Raw genomic sequence first — 21,531 nt, 5'->3', positions numbered from 1 at the left:
AACAGTTTTAAAGATGGCATAAAATTTGGCCACCAGAGTATATGTAATTAACATTTTATGTTATCTCTGGTATGACATGCAAGCCTTCCACTGGCTTTGTCTACCTATCTAGGAGCAGATCTGTGAAGTAATCAAATGGAAAACATGAGAAATGAAAATATGGATTCTGAAAAAGTAATATTGATGACTTTATTTAGTGTTTTGTCAATAAAAAGTAACATTTATCTAAGCTGTTTGTCCTTATTTTTTTATTTAATATAAAAGCTGAAAATTCAGCATAAAGGTTAATTTAATTCATACATATTTAAAAGGCAGAGAGGTAAGCTATAACTGTATGAATGTTAACATAAAATATAAAACCAAATAAACACACTTTTTGTTTTTCAGGATCAAGCCCCTTCTATATAAACCTGTGGGGGGTTTATATCCCACATCATGTATTTGCATGTTTCAAATTTAAACTTAAAACCATGTTCTTGAAAGAGGGGCAACATTCTGAAAATCTCTAAGAATTTGTTTTATTAGTGGATATACAGGGTTCAATTTGTAACCTTCATCATCTTTATCGTTATCATCACCATTACTTTTTGTTTTTTTTTTCCTGACTTAATGCATTTCATATTTCTCAACTTTATTAGGTGGTTTAAACTTGGTTAGGGTAAAAGAAATGTTGAAGTAATAAATATGTATGCATCTAGTTTATAACTGTGTGCTTACATGATTTTTTGCTGCATGTTTGCTCCTGAAGTTTATCATGGGTCATGACTTAAAATGGTCTGGTGTTTAGGACCAGTACATTTACCCTGTTAACAAATTAAATAAATAAATAAATAAATGAACAAATAAATATAAATCCAGGAGAAAGGACAGATTATTATTATTCCTATATCACAGGTGAGTCTTCTTTAGAAACAAACTATGCAGAGGGGAGGAAGGGTGCAAGTGGGTTTACCTCCAATGCATTACTTTATTTTCAAGTTAAAACAAAGTATTTATTTATTGTGGTTGTGTCTAGTTGTGTGCTTTAATTCCCTGCAGTACTTCAACAATTCAAGATAACGTGATCAAGTATTTCAAACTGTTTCATATTTGGATCTTTTGTGATCAATGTTATGAACTGGCTGAAAGTATTTGATTCAGTAAGGTGAATTACATCTGCTAATAAAAAAATCATGCATAAATATGGTATATATATATATATATAAAAAGAAAAAATTGAGTTACTTACCTGTTACATCTGCTGTGATTTGTTCATCTAAAAATCAGAAGAAATTAAAATAGTATTTCTGTAACTATATCCATTACTAAGTATGCCCCTTAATTAACCATGTTGAAAAAATGTACACAAGCAATTTGACACTAAACTGAAATAATAATGATGCTTCTTAAATCACATTCCATATCATAATGAAAAAGAAAAATTCATAAAAAAATAAATGCTCTTAAATACCTGGATAAACTAAACTTTGGTTATCACAGAAAAATGTTATAGATAAATAGTTCACATTTTCTTCCTGAATAAATAATATGAAAATAGAAATATTTTACAAAGTAATACTTATCTTAAAACAGGTTCTGATGTCAAGTTGGACAAAATGATGTTGATGAACTTCAAGCCACATGCAGTTTTTGTAACTAACTGGATTGTGAACTATAAATGTGAGAAAGGTCTAGTGAAATTGCAGTAAATAATTCCACAATGCTGTTGCTACCCACGGAAGTTAATAAGATAGATTACTTGAGGGTGTTGTAGAAGGAGGTATTTCAAAGAGTGACACAGAGTACTGTATCCAATGAAGCATGTCAGCCCATTCTCCCTGTACTGTTTTACAGAATGGGATTCACAACACAATAATGTCTTTCATTAACATAGTATTTGGGTTGGGTGTCTGATTCAGCATACTGGATTTTGTGACTCCATTTATTCATTTTTAATTTTATTCATTTGGTAAATGGGTAAGCCCTTTGGACATGAATATCCCTTTTTAGGAGTGACAAAGGAGAAATGATTCTTTAAATGATTTGCTCTGAGTGAAACAGTTTGTAAGTGGAACTCAGGAGACTCAAAACCAGGACCAAAAGATGAAGCTCATTAACAACGATATCCTTAATCCTCTTAGATAAACTGCCAGACTCAGTACAGCATGTGGACAAGAGATGGAGCTCAAGACCCAACTGGTTACTGAAACCTGGGTGGGAAAATCTGTTTCATGTACTTCATTTCTCACCATAATGGATTCAGATTTAGTCAGTTATTCTAACTGCTAACTTTGTGCACAGACATGGGTAATATGGTCTACAGTTTTTTGATATTTGTATGTGTGTGTGTGTGTGTGTGTGTGTGTGTGTGTGTGTGTGTGTGTGTGTGTGTGTATGTGTGTGTGTGTGTGTGTGTGTGTGTGTGTGTGTGTGTGTGTGTGTGTGTGTGTGTGTGTCTTTGTGTGCTTTTTTGTGTGTTTGCATGATGGGATGTATGCATAAAACACTGGTTTGCTGGAAGCAATCTAAACATTTTCAGGTAATCTGGCTAGTACTTGTAATTACAGTAAGCAATTGCAAATACTTAAACTTCAGTACTGTGACACTTGCAAGTATATTTTCAGAGGCATAATATTTTTAGGGTTGATGGATGGGGCTATAGTAAGTGATGGAAGAATATACCTTTCCATAAGGAATGCAAGAATGATAACATTTCTCAAAAGTAGCTGTTAAACTTCAGAAGCATATGCTGTCCTAACTTTAAAGGGCCACAGTATCAGTATGATGTATAAGATAAACATGAAGACAAAGAGTAAAACCAAGAACAGAACATAAATATGAGACAGGGAAATGTAAATCCACATTAAAAGAAAAAAAAACAAGAACGAGAAATACAATATATATGTATTATTATTAACTATAAGGTACACTGTGGTTAAGCATTTTCATCCAATAAAAGTACAAGGACTTCATCAGAGCTGCTGGACAACTTATCTGCCTTTAAGAGAGTTTTGCATTATTAGTTGGGTCCAAGAGTTTATGCTCCAACACTAATTGATGCCAAACTGAGTGAAGGCCTACAGACGGCTTTAAGTATCATCATTCTGAACATCCAACATTGAACCGTGAGCATGACTGTGGTACTGGTTATTATAATGATGATGATGTAAAATAAACATGTGGGGGGATTCATGAAGCTTGAGCCAGGTGTAGACGTATCATTGGCAGTCTAACGCCAAATATGGCCACTGAGCGATTCAAGTACGATCCAATTCTACGTGCACTATCAGCGTACAACAGATCTGCGCTGCTCTCGGTGCATGTATGCTAATCACCCCATGCGCAGTAGTGCATCATGCAAATGAAGGTACATAGCAACTCATGAAGTGGTGCAGGCGTAGCGTAAGCATACAGAAATGTAAACCAAAAAAATGGTTTACATTTTTTCAAACAGGACATTGGAGCCATGAAAGTGGAATAAACTTACATATTACAAAGTTAACATATGCCAATGTCTAAATATATAGCCAATGGCATAAAAAACATGCACAACATATAAAAAATAACATTTAATGTCATGGCCACACTAACGCAAAGTACAACTGCAGGGCTTGTGTGCGCAAACGGGAACACAAGGAAAATATATATAGATGTCATAAAATTGCAATGTAAAACAAATCATGATTCTGCCATAATAGTCAATGGTATGCATGCTACATCATAACCAAGGCGTAAAGTTTGCTAAGGGTCTGTGACAGTGTTTGGCGCGGTAACTATGAATTAGTAGTCAATGCCATGCAAATGAGGCAAGTAATACTGAATGATAAACGTCCTGCCGGCGTAAGGATATACCACACGGCGCAGCTGTGCAACACCAAGGAGTGGCCTGGAGGTATACATGACATTATCAGAGGGGTGTGCCACCATAGCTGTAAGCACATTGGAGGATTGCTAATCCGGGTTGCCCATTGCTAAGCAAAGGCGCAGAATAGGGGTGTGGATGTAGCCATAGCTTTGCTTAGCTGAGAGCACACAAGGTGACCGAAAGCGCATCTGTACGCGGATGACAACATGCTTGAAACCTGGTAAATGGCTGCATGTGGCACACACCACAGCTGAAACAGGAAGGTTACAGGAAGACAATAAGGAATTGCCGCAGTAGGGTAATTGGAGTACAACTGAGTAATTAACACTTATTAACTCACGGTGGGCTATTGACGGTAGCTAACAAGGCTGCTAGTAGCAACCTGCAAAACAGGAAAAGGGAGGTGCCGGATTGCAAAGAAAAAATAACTGTCACAGCAGAGCAAAGCAAACCTGCAGTAGATTGGCTATAGAACACATTTCGCAACACAGTCCTGGGTTGGGAAAGTACAAAACAAGAAAGCAGGCTGCTGGATGCATGCCTGACAATGGGAGGGGAATCGGATTGAAAAGTGAAGGCAAGGGCAAGAGGTGATCCATGGCAGCTAAATGTAATTCAACACCAAAGGCACCACAATAGCAGTACCTGTGGTAAAACACATAAGTAAGATACCCTGCAGCTCGGATTGTACATACACACCCTATGACATCATCAGCTTCCAAAGCACAATAGTATAAAGTGTGAAGGCACCTCACACACACTCATGTATTCCCAAACACTGCACCATCGGTGTAAACAGATGGGGAACTTTTACAATGTACATGTTGGGAGCTGCCATAGTTGTGATTCATCAGCATGTGTTGGAGACTGAAGGTGGTGTGGAGGATGATGCTAACAACCACCTCAGGCACCAGAGGAGGAGAAGAGTGTTCAGACCAAGGGTAACCTACCAGGGGCTTCATGATCTGGAGATAGTAGAGCATTACAGGGTGGACAGGGACATCATACAGCAAATCATTCAGCTGTGCTGGCCATGCCTCAGAGACAGAAACAACAGAGGGGAACCCATCCCAGTGGACACAAATGTATGTGCAAGCTTGAGAATACTAGCCACAGGTACCTTTCAAAGGCCAACTGGAGATACCATGAGGATCTCACAGGCATCAGCATCCAGGGTACTCCATCAGTTCCTGGATGCCATGTTACCACATGCCAATGAGCATATATACTTTCCCTGAACTCAGGAGGAGTTGGCCAGCAATATGCGCCTCTTCCACCGTGTGGCAGACTACCCGGAGGTACTGGGTACAATAGACTGCACACACATATATATCAAGTCACCACCCGGTGAGCATGGTAGGTGCTACATAAACCGCAAGGGATACCACTCCAACTGCCAGGTTGTTTGCAATGCCCAGGGCATTATCACAGATGTGTGTGCTGGCAGTCCTGGAAGCTACCATGACTCCCACATCTGGCATGCCTCACAGCTGTACCAGGTATTTGTCAGGGGGGGCATCCCGTATGGCCACCTTGTGGGGGATGCTGGCTATGCACTGGAGCTGTGGATGATGACTCTCATCAGAAATGCACACAGACCCATGCAAGAACGCCATAATGAGGCACACGCACAAACCAGAATCATCATAGAGCGTGTGTTTGGGATGCTGAAATCAGGGTTCTGTTGCTTGGACATATCTGGTGGAGCCTTGCAGTACTCTCCAAGCACGTGTGTCCACATCTTCATAGTATGTATCATGCTACATAATATGATCCTGCGGAAACAGCTGCAGCAGGGACATAATGGTGAAGGCCCTCACAGCCCACCGCAATTGCCAAGGGTACCACAGGTACAGAGGGATACAGACCATGAACACCCTGTGCCAGCCCCAGTAGGCAGTCGGAGGCATGCCCAATATGCCCATGCCTTGGCAAAGAGGGAACGTATAGCACATACACTGACAGTGTAGGCCCCTACAGACTGACACACTTCTCCACCTGCACACACAGTAAAATGGATGGCACACACACGACCACCTGTAAATTGTCATGTATAGGTGGTCTACTGTGTGCATCCAACATAGGCAGCCCTCAACTATTGCACACACAACAGCTATTGGTACAAGGTAAATCAACACCTGAACAGTAAATTAAGCTAACAGCATGTGTTGATACTGTATGTATAGGTTCCTAGGTACATCGGTATGTACATGCCTAATTGTCAGAGGCCATTCATAAGCCTAGCCAAAATGTGTCTGCTGTCACCACCTCATTGATTAACTAAATGTCCCTCTGTGGAGCAGAGCCAATTGCGGGATCCCTGGGGTGTAACTACTGTTCTGCACCCACTCTGCAAGGATTCCCTGGTGTGTTAATGAGGGGCTCCATATAATGTAATCAGGGATGTAGTTCCAAAGCATGGGGAGTACCCATGACAGGTATCTGTCACCCCAGCATTCTCCAGTTATGGTTGTGGCAAGGTTTAGCACATTACAGTGTGTGGCTCACTGTGACATGGATTCCCATAGCTGGAGCACATCCATTAAGCATCACTTGGACATACCATTAATAGGTAGCATCCATATGTAAACTAACTCAGTTACACATTTGTTTGCAGTATGGAGAACAGCTGTAGTACAATCCACATACTAAAAACCATAACACTTGTACATATCCCAGATGCCCCAGTGGTAAAGCCACTGACTGTCTCATGCATGACCTGCAAGGGCTGTTACGTAATTCTGATGTCCCGAATAATGGATATTGGATGCAGGTCATTAGAGCAAGTTTAAGCACTTTAGTGGGTTTTTGTTCTGGTAAGCGTCATTTAAACATGACTACACAGATATGTGCAACACAGGCCAAACCTTTGCCGAATATCGTGCAGATCATGGGCAAAGCTGCCCAGAACCACTGAAATGTGCGTTATTTGCCCTTGTACTAATAGTGCCTGCTCTGAGAGGTAAAGTGACCACTGCCAGGAGTAGAACACACAACCATGTACACAATCACCTACCACTAAGCTACCTGAGATGCACCAACGGCAGGTGTGTATTGTGACAGGTTAAAACACAAAAGGGCGGAGTTTGGGAAATAGTGTACATCCGCCATGTACCCAACGGAAGGTGTGTTCTCTCTCTCTCTCTATACATATATATATATATATATATATATATATATATATATATATATATATAATCTAGAGAGAGAGAAAGGGTGGTAGAGCGATATATGTCGATATTTACAGATATACATATATATGCAAATATATAGATAGGTTAACAACATCTACACAACTATGGAGGTACATATAAATAGGATACTACCAAATACCGAATGCTTTACATACCAACACTCGTAATCACGAGGCTTAAAGACCGAAACACCACAGTACTGGAACACTAGAACCAGGAGTACTATTATCATGATGTTAACGGACATTTAGTTAGTGCTTCTGGTGCTGCGGTCCAGGTAGGTACTGTGTTTAAGTGCGTTTCTAATTGATGTAGTGTGTGTAAGTGTGTGTTCTGAGTGTGGTGTGTGTTTCCGGGGGATTGTAATGTGTGTGTGGGGGTTTGCTTTGTGTGTCTGTTTGTGCTATCTCAGAGGTAGATCATTACAGTAGCTGTGGTGTGGGGGGCGCAGCAACCCACATGGGGTGTGTATGGGGGCATGGCCACCTGACCATACGTAATGTAGGATGGTTTGTTTGGATGTGATGGGTAGCAGTGTGTCTGTGTGTGCGTGTGTGTGTGCTGTGTTTGTGTTATTTCTGGGAGTTTGACTGTCGCAAGTTTGAGTGTTCGGTATTGTGGGGTTTGGGAGTCTGGGAATGGTAATGTGGTTGTTGGAAGTGTGTGCATTCCTGAATCCATGGGTATGCTGTATACAGCAGTTGAAGTCTTCAAATATGTGCATAACATGTACCATAGCAATCACACATTCTGCCACAACTGAACGTTATGAACAAAGGATATGGAGAGTATATATGTCTATACACTATTACAAATATGTGCTATGGACATGAGCCAAAGATAGGGTTACCATCTGTCCCACCTTGCGAGGGGCAGTCCCTCTATGTGCGGTAGTGTCCTGACCAAAATCAGTACAAATACTAATGTCCTACAATCTCGAGACGTTTGGCATGTTCCATAGTTAATGCAATTGTTGCATAAAATAGTCATCTGTATCTAAAATACCTATATGTAACAAGAAACAGGATAAGCAAGTAAACCACTACAAGAATATAAGCTTTTATATAGGCATATATGTAAAGTTCTATACCGTGGGTATGTGTCGGCCTCTAAAATCTGATGTGCATCCTGCAAATGTCCCACTATGGCCATTTGAAAGGTGGCAACCCAAGCAAAGAGGTTCAGTCACCAACACAACTCTAATGAGTGCAGATATCTGTGACAGAAATACACGAGACAGCTTTCATGTAGCAACATTTCATTACATACCGATGTATTTCCAAAGGGATTGAAGGACCAACATCACCTGCATGTTATACAGGAACCAATTAACAATGGCTTAATGAATAAGCCCACAATAACCATAGTATTAGTCTATTAAATGATAGTTCTTCAATTAGGGAAGGAGCCCTCACACACATATGGTATATGTATAAATGCAGTTCCTACACACCTGCATCTGCTATGTACACCCACCTACATCTCCCCCACACCCGAAACAATTGCAATACAGACTGTAATAACATCACAAACTTCCACTCACTCTCTGACATCTGCAGAAGCCTTAACATACCTTGTGAGAGACACACTATAATGGCCCTATGTGAAATTGTTGCTGTTGTACAATGGAACAGACACCGATGTTACAAGGTTTGGTTGCAATAATCCCATATCAAATGACTGCTATAACTGTTATACTCACACGTAGAACTACATCCTCTAGCCGCTATACACAATCCATGGCAGCCATGAAGTTAATATACCTCTGTGTGTCTCCATATAGCTGTTGCAATTCATCACAAACATCACATCCAGGCCATCTTCCTCAAAGGTAGGGCAAAGGGACAACGCCCAAGTGGAGTATTCAATTATACCCCACTGTTGCCATGTAATTGGCTAATGGAGTAGCTGCACAGCTGATGTGCATGTAATCATCTACTCTGGAACACCAACTGGTGGCAGGATACCACATGTTACTGGTATCAAAGTATAAAAGAATGGCTTGTCATACATTCAAACCATATGTGCATACGAGAAAAAAGTTAAAACAGAAAACGAATAGGACTTATATTATCATCAACTTGGGATACTAATAAGGTATGTAGAACACTCAGTATGTTAGTGTATGTAGTACCTGTTCTGTATCAATTAAAGTGTATGCAATGCATATAGTGGGAAAAGGTATTATGTAGTGATGTATTGTTGAGCATAGCAATGCTCATAGAAATTGTGTGTACTGCTGTGGGCCACAAGGTAAACACCTCATACACCACAAGGGATGCTGTATAAGGACTTTAAACACAAAAATTCCACTCCAGCCGCTGTCAGTGGCAGGGTTTGTCCAACAAGTACGTGCCATAACAGGGGATAGTATATGTTGATATACTGTAACAGTAAGCATATGTATGAGCGTATAATTGAGAATAACATGTCTAAGGTGGTCCTGCTGTGCAATTATGATTTGCATTGTGGGATATTGTGGCAAAAATGTGAAATGCACAGTATTGTAGGTAGATATCTCTAACAGATTACATAGCATTACTGTTATGCTATGCAAACATCAGGTATGTCTATTGGCATGTACAATACACAATAACAGGATACATATGACTTGTACTCACCAGACAGTGTATCAGCATGATAGCTAATTGAAATGGAAGAGCTAGTCAATTATCCATGCACAAAGGAATTTATTTAAATATATATTTTTGGGTGTATTTATAAAATATTTTCATTTATTACACTGTTGCACTTCAGTTTCTTTTAGAGTTTTTAATATTGTATAATATATATTTAAATTCACAGCATATATAGTTTTAAACAAGAATACAACTACACAATATATTTTAATATGTGATGTTTGTCTGGACCTTTGTGCCAATGTTGAAAATAAGTTTTTAACCATGGTTTTTAATATACAACAGATTTAAAATGTATGTAGTGCTTTAAATTTTCATAAGTTTTGTGATGTCATTAATTGTTAATACTATATAAAGTGTTAATTAATTAAGTTCTTTGTTTCTGATGAAGTCTCTTTTGAAGAGATGAAAGCGCTAAAACTTTTTGGTGAATAAAGGTGGAGTGTTTTAATAACCAACTTGGCGTCCTGGATTCCTGGTTCACGCTACTTTTCATGGTTTACTAGTTTGTTTTTTTCTTGATCCATGCACAAAGGACATGTAATAGCTTCAAAGGTTCATAGTTAGGTACTATGCTGTCTGGCCAAGGCCATTCGTAAGCCTTACTACAGTGTTTTCACTTATGGCACCTCCCTAGGTTAGTGTCCTGTGCCTGTGAACAGCAGAGCCATTCGTTTCCTGTGCCTCTGTACAGCAGAGCCACTGCAGTGATCCCTGGTGTACATGTCTGTCTCCCATTCACCCATCGAGATATCTCTTGAAGAGTGCTAGTGAGGGTCCCTGCCTGATGTACATAGGAATCATGTTCCAAAGCATGGTGAGTGTCTGGGTCAGGAATGTATCCCTCTAGTACGTCCTAATCATCATTGCATTTAGGTACATATCCCATAGCATGTGGCTCTCAGTAGCTTTTGCTTATGTGGAGCATATCCATCAATATTGTTTTGGACATGGGCCTTGTATGTTCAGCAGATCACCTCTGAGTATGCGGTATGCAAATGAGTACAGTTGGGGTTTCTGTAGTTGGGCTACATACATCATCCTTCAGAGGTCAGTATTCCTCTTGGTGTGGTAATGTTGTGGTATTTAAAGCCATTGCTGTTGTCTCGTAAGGTACATCCCAAATGGGGTGTTGTACCCTTTAATGTGTTTCATAAGTCATAAGTAGAGAGGCACAATGGCCACCTTTTTTCTGGCTACAAACCCATTAGAGATTAGGGTGGCCACGGAGAAGGATATCCACACCACCTTGGCAATATGGCTATCAAAGGAGTGGATGCTATCTACTTGGTTCTAAGATCCCTTATTATGTCTTATGTATGTAGGGGACTACCACCTACGTGATAGTCTGTGGGTCTGTGGGTGATTGGTGTAATCCAAAGGGGATGTCTATGCACCTTGTGGCATGCAGCTTGAGGCCATGTTATTGACACCAGCTATCTGTCCCAGTGACACCCTTATGGAGGGTGTCTGTATCAGCTGGTGAATCAGTCATGGCCCCTAGTTTGCAGTCATCTGCAAACCTATTCAGGGTAAGTCCCCCTGTGCTAGCCGGTACCTCAGAGAAGCATATACCGAACATGAGGGACCCTATGACCGAGGACTGGGGGACGCCAATTGTAAGTGATTTACACTGGGAACTAGGGTATGCTACCCTCACTGTGTGGGTTCTGTCCATGAGCCACTTTGCATAGCATCTCGCGACGTAGGGGTTGATGTGTAGGTGGATGTGTATGTTGACAATACCAGAATGGGGAACAGTGTTGAAAGCCTTTGAGAGGTCAAGGTAGGCTGTGTGGACCTCCTTACCCTCATCTACTGCCCTGGTAACTGTCTCAAGGGACTCCATCAGGTTTAGGAGGCATGGTCTGTCCCTAACAAATCCAAACTGGGTGGGATCAAATGTTTGGAGGCCACCAATGTCTCTGTGAATGAGATCCATGATGATTTGCTCCATAGCCTTGCAGAACAGTCTAGTCAGGCATATAGGGCAATAGTTCCCCTGGTCCATTGTGGTGCCACCTTTGTGGAGTGTGATAACTGTTGTTGTGTGTCATTCAGGGGCCACAATCCCTGATGCAAGGCTATTAGTGAATAGGGTACACAAGTGGGGAGCCATTTCATTCTGAAGTTCATGGAAATTGCAGCCTTGGATGTTGTATGGTCACATGGATGCTGTGTTCCTGGCTTTAGAGAGTGCAGATTTGAACTGCGTAGTTGTGATCACAGGGACTCTGCATCATTCCTGTATAGATATGGGCCCTTTAGGGTGTGAGAGGGGTGTAAAATTAGCACTGAACCTATCTACCAGGATGTTGCCAATATCAGTCGGTTCTGTAATGTTCATGCTAAACTGCTGTATGTCAGAGCAGATGTGGGTATCGCCATTGAGTGTAGTGACATACCTCTAGAACACTTTGTGGTAGTCCTTGGAATTAGCTGCAGTAATGTTTACGTAGCTAGATTTGGAGGATGTGATAAGGGATTTCAGATTCCTACTGAGGCTGACCAGGGAGCTCCTCCACTCATGGGATTGTACTCTACTTTGCAAAAGTCTCTTCCTTCTGTTGTACATTATGTCCATGGCAGTGGACCACCAGAGTGGCACCCATTTTCTGGTGGGTACCATCATGGCTCTGTTTGGGATAGCATGATCCATGCAGTCGTGTAAGTGCTAATTAAGTGCAGTTGTGTATGATTCAGCGGTTGTAACTGTATTGTCCATCTGCATGGGTGTCATGATGTTTACTACTACTGTCATAAGAAGCCTGAAGTTAGCTTTGTAGAAATATTGTACTTTGTTTTCCATAAAGGGTGTGGTGCTGGGATGTGGATAACAAGGGTGATTAGTGTACGTTCAGATCTGACCAACGAGGAGATAACCCCAGGTGTGGAACACCAGTCACACATGTTGGTAATGACCAGGTCTAGGATATTGTTGGCCCTGGTGGTGGTGCGAATACGTTGATCCAGACGATTGGAGGTTATGAATCCCAGAAAGCATTGGCCTAATGTGTCTGTACATGAGTAGGTATCTCAGTTAATGGCGGGGTAGTGACAGTCGCACATCAGTAGTGTCTGTTTTAACCCTACTTTCCGGTACACCAAGAAGTGAGGACTGCTAACCATGGGGTATGGTGTGGAATCTGTAGCAAGCTACAATTTGTATAGCAGTTATGGCCAGAGTTAGTTACACTTGGATTACCTCTGATGCATTGTGCTAAACAACTAGCCTGGAGGTGTGGATATCATTGGGAAATATGGACACACCTCCACCGTGGGTGTTCCAGTCCTGGTTACATGACTAAAAGATGTGGTATGAGTAATAGCCTGGTAGTGCAGGGGTGCTCTCAAGAGCTTAGAAGCAGGTCCCAGTCACTGCACAGATATCTAAATGGTCCATTACAAGGAGTGCTACTGGTGAGTGCATTTGAGATGAAGATGTCAAGCACTGAGTAGCATTACCCTCAGGTTTTGCTTGCCTGTTCCTGTTATGGTGGTGAATATGTTATTTGAACCGTGCCTAAAACAGGCACTATAGGAGCAGCGAGAGCCTTAGCCATTATCTGTAATCCCAGTGCTGACAGGTGCATGCCATCTGTGCCAAAGCATCATATTCTGTCGACCATGTCATTCAAAGCAGACAGATAGTGTATACCTTGGAATGACACCAGAAGCATAGCCAATTGTTGAAGTAAATAATTCAGTCCTTGTACTGCATTATCAGTCTGGATGATGGCCGAATACTACTCAGGCCTAGGGCGATACCTGCCTGGCTACATGATTGGAGAGCTATTCCATGTCTCTTTACATGTAGTCCAGGAAGGTACATCTCAGGGCATTCACACTAACATGGAGAATGACACAGTCATATTGTACCTGTTGAGGAGTGACCTGAGTGCATAGGTTATGTTGCAGATCCTGTTACCTGACAGGCAGCTGACAGTAACTATCACCTTGTGTAGCCTGCTGAGTGGGACATCAGTGTGACCGCCTATAGAGTCACCTATGACTAGTGTGTTGGGTATGTTATATTGCCCTATTGGCTGTGGTTGATGGGCACACTGAGTTTGTGGGCTATAAGTAATTGGTGTTGTGTTGGGTGATGGGGGCTGCCTGTGTTTCTGCTTTGGAGTTCTCTGTTGCCTAGACAGAATAGTATTGAGAGGCTCTGCAAATGTTGTAGTCTTACTATGTGTGGCCTGTGGTGGTGGAGATCTAGTGAGACTATGTGATGAGTGTGGTGTGGTGCAAACGTTTAACATCCCCACATTATTGTCAGGTTCAGTCTGTGTTGGAAAGAGCTTTACCTCCAGCATGGCAGGATATGTGCATCTCCCACAGGTTGTAGTGTTGTATGTTAGGAGGGGAGTATTGACTGTGTACACGAGACAATTCCTATATTGCCTCATGATGCCCATATTCATCATATAGACAGGCGATAACACTGGGAACTGACACTTGGACATGCCTGAATATTTAACTATTTCCCACTAGATATGTGAGGAAAGTGTGTACAACAGCTGTTTTACTCTAAGCAAGCGGGAAATGTAAGTACACACAGTGTTTACCTGTAGGTAATGAGGAGGACTGAGTGCTATAGTAATTAGTAGCTCATGAAGTTCTTACGTGTTCTGAACAAGTGCTGAGCATGAATAAGCAATACAGATAGGGTGTTAGATAACATAAACACACTGCCTCCCAACAGGTACACAGTCACATATCCATGAACACTACAGAGCCCCTGTAACCATAACTATGATGGTACAAGGTGCACTCAGGCTGCATGGGATCTGTCCACATCCCTGGTTGTATCATACACATATGGAAAAACAGTTTGCTCTACACATACACATCATGTAAAACATAGCTTCATGTCAGGATGTAAAAACACTGAATGGTGCACACCAACAGTTATCACAACCCACAAAGTGTTGACACCACTCATAATGGGAGGCACTGCACTACTACCCTGCTGAGTCTGGTCTGAAAGTTCATGAACCTTAATCAATGTATATGTTGTTAGCAGTACAGATGTAGATGACAGTATGGATGATATCACACTGCATATTATACCTGTGACAGATCATAGGACATCATCACACATACTGTGTTCTACCTACACTCAGTATACTAGATGTACCTTTGTATGTCACAGGGGTGTTCTGCCAGTGGACTGTTGACAGAACCAACACTACAAAAGGTGTCTGAGTAATATGTGCATATCACACCAGTGGCAGCTACAGTAAAACAGATTTCATTCGTTGCACTCCCCCTCTTTGTAGCCCATACCACACAGACAAATGGGTGGCATCTGCCTATGTAAATATGTGAATGGCTATGACCTAGGAGCAATAGCTGACTCAGTGTTGTGGACAACATACAGAATGGGCTTTGTGGTTGAGGTGTGTAACATATGTGTACAATCTGACAGCTACATATTGCATTGTCACTGCTAGGTTAATAACCCTGTATCCATGAACTACCACCTAGGCAGCAGTCAACATAATGGACACTGTGTGTAAGGGATGGTGCTGTGCAGTTCACCTCCCTGAGCTAGTGACGTCACCAAGCCTGTTAGGTAGTCATAAGAGGCAACCCTAGTCATGACAGGGTGCTATCCATGAACATGGAGATCATTGTACAGCCATAGTCATCATTCAAGTGACCAATATCGGATCACATATCACCTTCAAGGGGTATTGTCCATGTTTGGATGGGTGACACCAGCCTTCACAATCCTCATCTCCACTATGTAGCATGATGCCTACCCTGCATAAAGACATGTCCAACACTGTGATGTTGGACATGCTACACATACATATCCTGATCTGAAATACATACGTCATGGACATCCACCTTCCTAGTACAAGGATCGCCACATGCTGGACAGATCCTTGTGCCATACACATTACATACGCCTGCCATACTATGCAACCCTGTCCAGCAAAGCTGCACATTTCACCTCTGTCAGACATGGTGTGATGACCGCATGGTAGATGTATCATTAACCGTCTGGATCAGTTATGTGGCACTGCTTCACCTGGCACCAGAAACATGGCTGTTGGCTACAGCTAGGTAATCTTACATCCTACTCTCATACATGACGCACATATATGGTGACAATATCTAATCCCCATTGGGTGTCACGTGTGTGACACAAACATGTCAGTGGTGTCACTGTCATGAAAATTTGCAAAGACAACTGTTTATATGTAATAACTGTGATACACATGTATGTGCAGCTGTATCTCTGTGCATCTCTGAGATACTGTGACCTGTCTCCATCATTATGTCTTCCAGATATGCCGCGAGCAAGGCTCAAAGCCTATACCCACTTGGAGGATGAGGCCCTTATACCTTACCTCCAAGACAACTATGATGTCCTGTTTAGCCATGTGCCACAGGATGCATAGCAGTGGGATGACCTGTGGCAGGAACTTCGCAGGAGGGTTAATGATGTAGGTTGCCATGACCACACATACCAGCAGGTGCGCAGACACTGCACGGACCTGATCAAATGTGCGAAACAGCATGCGAATGCAATCGCCAGGGAACAAGGTGCAACAGGTGGTGGGCCACCAACCCAGCCCCCACTCACACATACCGAGGAGCTACTGGCCAACCTGGGGACACCGTCAGAACAGCATCCACAAACCTTAGCTGCCATTGTGGAGGTGGGTGTCTCTCAACCACCAAGCCTGTAGTTGCCTGGTAAGTCACTACTGCACATATAACTATTATATACCATATAGTTGCATGTGTCACTGTACAATATGTAATGAAACATCATATGCAAGGCATGTATACACACATGCCACATACTATAGTATGCTACTCTGTGTATGCACACATGTGCATACTCCATAGTATATCCTATTGTACTGTTGAATGTATTAACTTGCACATTGCACCCTGTAGGTGTCACACAGGTGTGGATAATGATCATACTGCTGTGTCACCCCTTTATTAGTACCTCTGGCATTCCGCAGAGACAGCAGGCCGTTGCAGGTGAGACAGTTATAAGTATCAGGTATGTTAATGCACAGATCTATTCGCCATGTGGCCAGTTAACACATGTACACATAATGTATGGTCCGGTCACAATATACAGGTCGCATGTGCAATACTTACAAACTAAGTGAAACACAGACATGAAACCTCAGAAACTGTCATTGCTAGATGTGTGGACAGCTGTGCATACAACGGTGGAGGTGTTGTTCAATGTAGGAACATGTACTGTACATCAGAACTACACAAATGGGGTACACAAACAGTAGTACACAGTGAGCTGGAATATGGGCAACCCACAGGATTCACCATTGTGGATTATGCCCCTGCTATGAGTGCACACATTGTGATGTGCCATCAGGCATGTCCATGACATGTAGTGGTCCGGCTGCAACATTGCTCACTATCCCATAAAACATACCCCACATATCAAACATACAACCCTTTTTCTGCATAACCCTGTGGACAGTGGAGTATATGATATCTATGGGTGTATGTCATATGGGACAACAACGACATGTGAGATAGATGGCTATCAAAACCATTTGGCCAACACATGTTCACACATGGCCATGGAGGATGGCCAGAGATATGTAGCAACACACAGTAGATGTGATGTGTTTCTGTGTACACCCTGTTGTACATTGGCTACACATGGTCCAACTATAGCCTTTGTTGAATGGTTATATTGCAGACGTGGAACACTGGACATCCTAGAAGCCTGTGCACAACTTGTGGAGCCGTAACTTCATTCGAACACATAAGATGTGTTGAACATCATGACTGTGTCACAGCATGACAGTAGTCACCTGTACAACATCCACATACATACACAGACAACCACATCAGGCCACAGATACAGTATATTTCCCTTGCTGCTGTTGGACATCACTGTCAGTTGTGCACCTTGTGTGTGTGGTACACAAATGTCATGTGGGACATAGTGTATTGACAAGTCTGCCTTGTGTGGATATGGTTGCCAGGCAGCTAAAATATGATTGCAGATGTGCAGGGGTGTCATCCGTATGTCCTTCAGTGACATGTGTCACACATTCCACATCATGGTTTACTGTATATACACCTCAGCAACGTGGGTCACAATCCACAGTATATATGTATTGTGTATGCAAACAGTCATGTCTATGCACTGTGTGTGTAATTCACACTATATAGCAATAGAGACGCCTCATAATACCCTTCAATGGTCATGCACATCTGCTAAAAGTGCATTCTATCTGTAGGGCGGACAGACAACACTGCAATGTGACACCATTACACCACTGTATATGTGACAGGACACCATTGTGTCAAACATGTATGCATGTCAATGCACACGCCAGATTGCATCTCATACAACATGTTAATGTCAAGGTCATATGCCACACATCAGCCATGTGTACTGTTAACCTGTGCTGGTCCATGTGGTGTAACACAGGGATGCATGCTTACTACCATGATTGTGTGAAATGTATGGCTTCTGCTATGACACATGCTTTCTATTGTGTGCAACCCAGGGATGTATGCTAACTACCACTATTATTGTCTGAGCTGCATGCCGTCTGCTGTATCACATGCATGCTGCATGCCTTCTGTCAAATCACATGCATGGTGTGTGTGTGTGTGTGTGTGTGTGTGTGTGTGTGTGTGTGTGTGTGTGTGTGTGTGTGTGTGTGTCTGTATTGTAACGTAGAGTCTTTGTTTGCCTTCCACTAGGCTGAGTATGCATAAACTGCCCTTGATGAAACCAAATTGCACTGGGTCCAGAGTCAGTAGATTTCCTATGTAATTATTGACCGTTTCCATGGTAATTCCTTCCATGGCTTTGCATATGAGACTACAGAGACTTATGCACCTGTAGTCTCTGGGTCTGTTGACGGCCCACCTTTATGCAGAGGGATGAATATTTCTGTTCCCTATTCATAACACATGAAACTTGATTGGCGACTACAGCTAAATAGCAATTCCAGAAGGATTGGTTGGTTATATTTCATACTATTTAGCTGGCATCCTGGGGTATTGTCCGATCCCATTGATGCACTGCTCTTGGTCTTAGAGAGAGCATTAAGGACCTTTTCCCTTGTGATAGCAGAGGGAGTTATATTTGATGGTATTTCCTGAGGAAAGGTTGAGGGGGAGAGAAGGGTGAAGTAATAGCTGAATTTGTCAGCCAGTAGGTTTGATATATCATCTGGCTCATTACAGGTAACCCATTAACAATGAGCTCTGCACAAAATTGTGTATTGCCTTTGAGGTCATGGACATACCTAAAGAATGCCTTCTGGTTGTCCTTGGCATGGGAAGCCAAATTTACCTCATATTTGACTTTGGAAGATGGTATATGTCCTATGAGATGTTTTGTTTAGTTTGATAAGAATGCTTTTATCCTTTTAGGTGCTGCATCTCCTGATTTTTAAGATGATTTTCTTCCTTCTGTTGTGATTCTACCAGGGTGGTTTGTTTTTTGAGGTAGTTCTATACTTCTTCCTGGTGGCTACAGCTGCTGCTGCTATGCAGCTATTAAGATGGTTTTATAGGGTTTCTGTAAATGGTTCCCCATAGGCAGCAGTGTTCTTGGGGTTTATGGGGGCTTGAAATTTTTCCAAGTTGTCAAGGTAGCCTTAGAGTAGCTCCTGAATATTCCAATGTTGGCTGGGGTTCCAGTTTTTATTTTTACTTCAAAGGAGACCATTTTGTGATGTGACCTTACAAGAGATGACATCACTTTATTGGGTGTGCAGCACTCTGTCATATTAGTGAGGACCAGATCCAGTATGGTTGCACACCTGGTCAGTGTACTGACAAACTGCTCCAGGGAGTTTGTGTTTACAAATTCCAGGAACTTCTGTGCCTACACATTTGGTGCCATATATGATACCCAGTTAATGCTGAGGTAATTAAAGTCACCCATGAATATGTACATGGCTTGTATTTACCAGGCTATGGAGTGGTGATTCATCACTGGGACAAAGCAGAAATTCCCTAAGACTCCAAGAGCAGAATAAGTTATTTCTTACATTTATTTCACTGAATTGCACTTCTTTAACACATAGAATTGTTATATACAGCTAATCTGCTACATTTTGCACTGTTATAAAGCTTTTGTTTAATATTTCACTGCATTTTTGTACTGTTTTAACTGTATTTTTCATTGCTAGATAGTGCTTCATTACTGTAATTGCATTTTTACTAAATTACTTAACTGTAAACTGTTTTTTTCATACTGGGCAGCCACTTTGGTGCAGCGGTTAGCATTCCTGCCTCACAACAAGAGGTTCTCCTATTCGATTCTCAGCTGAGGTGCCTTCTGTGCGGAGTCTGCATGTCCTCCCTGTGGTCGCGTGGGTTTCCTCTGGGTGCTCCGGTTTCCTCCCACATCCCAAAGACATGCAGTAAGTGGGTTGGACACTCTAAATTGGCCTTAGGTGTGAGTGTGTGCATGTGTGTGTGTGTGTGTGTGTGTGTGTGTGTGTGTGTGTGTGTGTGTGCCTTCTGTGGAAGGTTGGACACTGGGTTTTCAACTCCACACCATAAAACTCCACTGCCAATCATTCGCAGACAGATGATCCACTGTGGTGACCCCTAATGGGGAAAAGCAGAAAAAAGAAGAAGAAACTGCTTTTTCATACTGAAAGTAGTATTTTCTGTTTGTGAGTGCTCTATCTGTGCTTTTCTGTGCATTTTCTTTGTTATATCTGTCTTCTAGTCAGGTAGTATAGTATGAATAGAGGTCTGCTGTTTGTTTGTTCTGATTTCCTGGCAAGGAGTGTATCATATAACTAATTTGTTTGCAGTTAAAAGCATTCTCTAGAGCCCCCTTGCTTCTTTATCTGTTTAAAGCTTTCATTTAGTGGCTCACTGCTGTTTTTCTGCTGTGATAAGGATTTCTGTAGTATTTTCTGCCTAATAGTGTAGCTAGTAGCTGTAATAGTTTCCTACCCCACCTCCCTATTGGTGTATTGTTCTTATACTTGATAGCTTTGCAGTTGCCCGCCCTACTGTAAATTTGATCTGGGACACTCCTCCCAGTCTAGTGTCATTAGCTCATTCTACCTAATACAGAGAGAACATTTGAGAAGGCCAACCCACTTCGGTTCTTAACCTTGAATTATCTTCTGTTCCTGCTTTTTCCCCTCTCCACTTTACTAAACAAAAAAAAAACTTTGCTAGAATCTCTTTGTGTTCTGACTGAGTGTGATTTTCAGCTGATAAGTATATTTTGGCACTTTTTAACTGTTCTGAGTTGAATAAAACAATAACTGAATTCAGTTCAGAATAAAAAAAAAATTAAGCTTGTTTCCCACCTTTCCTGTAACTAGTCTAATCCAGATACAGATTTGCTGTATCCAGGACTGTTTGTAAGCTTCTGAGTCCCCCTCCCAAGCCTTTCTGTGTTGGAGGGAAGCCTTCTAGCTTATCAGTGGAAGTGGTAAGCAGTGGTAAGCACTAGGTAGCCTATCTACCACAAGAGGAGTGGTTTCTAGCCCAGAAATTGTAGTTTATTGGCTGTTTGGGCAGCTTTTCCATCTCTTTCAATGTTCTGGTTTAAAAACTCATGTTTGCGCTTGTTTCCCACCTTTCTGAGTGGTGCCAAAGTCTGCTCTACATTTTTTCCCTTAGATATGCTAGTTCTCTCCTCACCTGCACTTTTACTAACTTATTAGTCTAGCACTTTACCAGACTTCTTTTAGCAATTATTGTAGCACACAAAAGAATTACCAGCACTAAACATTCTACAAGGAAACAGCTCCAGTACTTATTAATGCCCACCCATCCAGACATGTCTAAAGGTCAGTTCCCTGTGCCTTCTCCTATTAACCTGGTGAACTTGGGCATCCTGAGGCAA

General features: G+C 41.9%; 1 long non-coding RNA gene across 1 annotated transcript in view; it reads right to left on the bottom strand.

Moving 5' to 3' along the window:
• The window catches only part of LOC122801378, a 149,590-nt gene that overhangs the window by 26,953 nt on the left and 101,106 nt on the right, over positions 1-21,531 (bottom strand). Inside the window, exon 4 of the long non-coding RNA XR_006364698.1 lies at positions 1,229-1,255. This is a non-coding gene — a long non-coding RNA (uncharacterized LOC122801378). The remainder of the gene's footprint in view (positions 1-1,228; positions 1,256-21,531) is intronic.

The sequence above is a fragment of the Protopterus annectens genome, chromosome 4.part1 (assembly GCF_019279795.1).
Source record: "Protopterus annectens isolate FY-2018-M chromosome 4.part1, PAN1.0, whole genome shotgun sequence".
NCBI lineage: Eukaryota > Metazoa > Chordata > Ceratodontiformes > Protopteridae > Protopterus > Protopterus annectens.
This window is presented reverse-complemented; position numbering and strand designations above follow the sequence as displayed.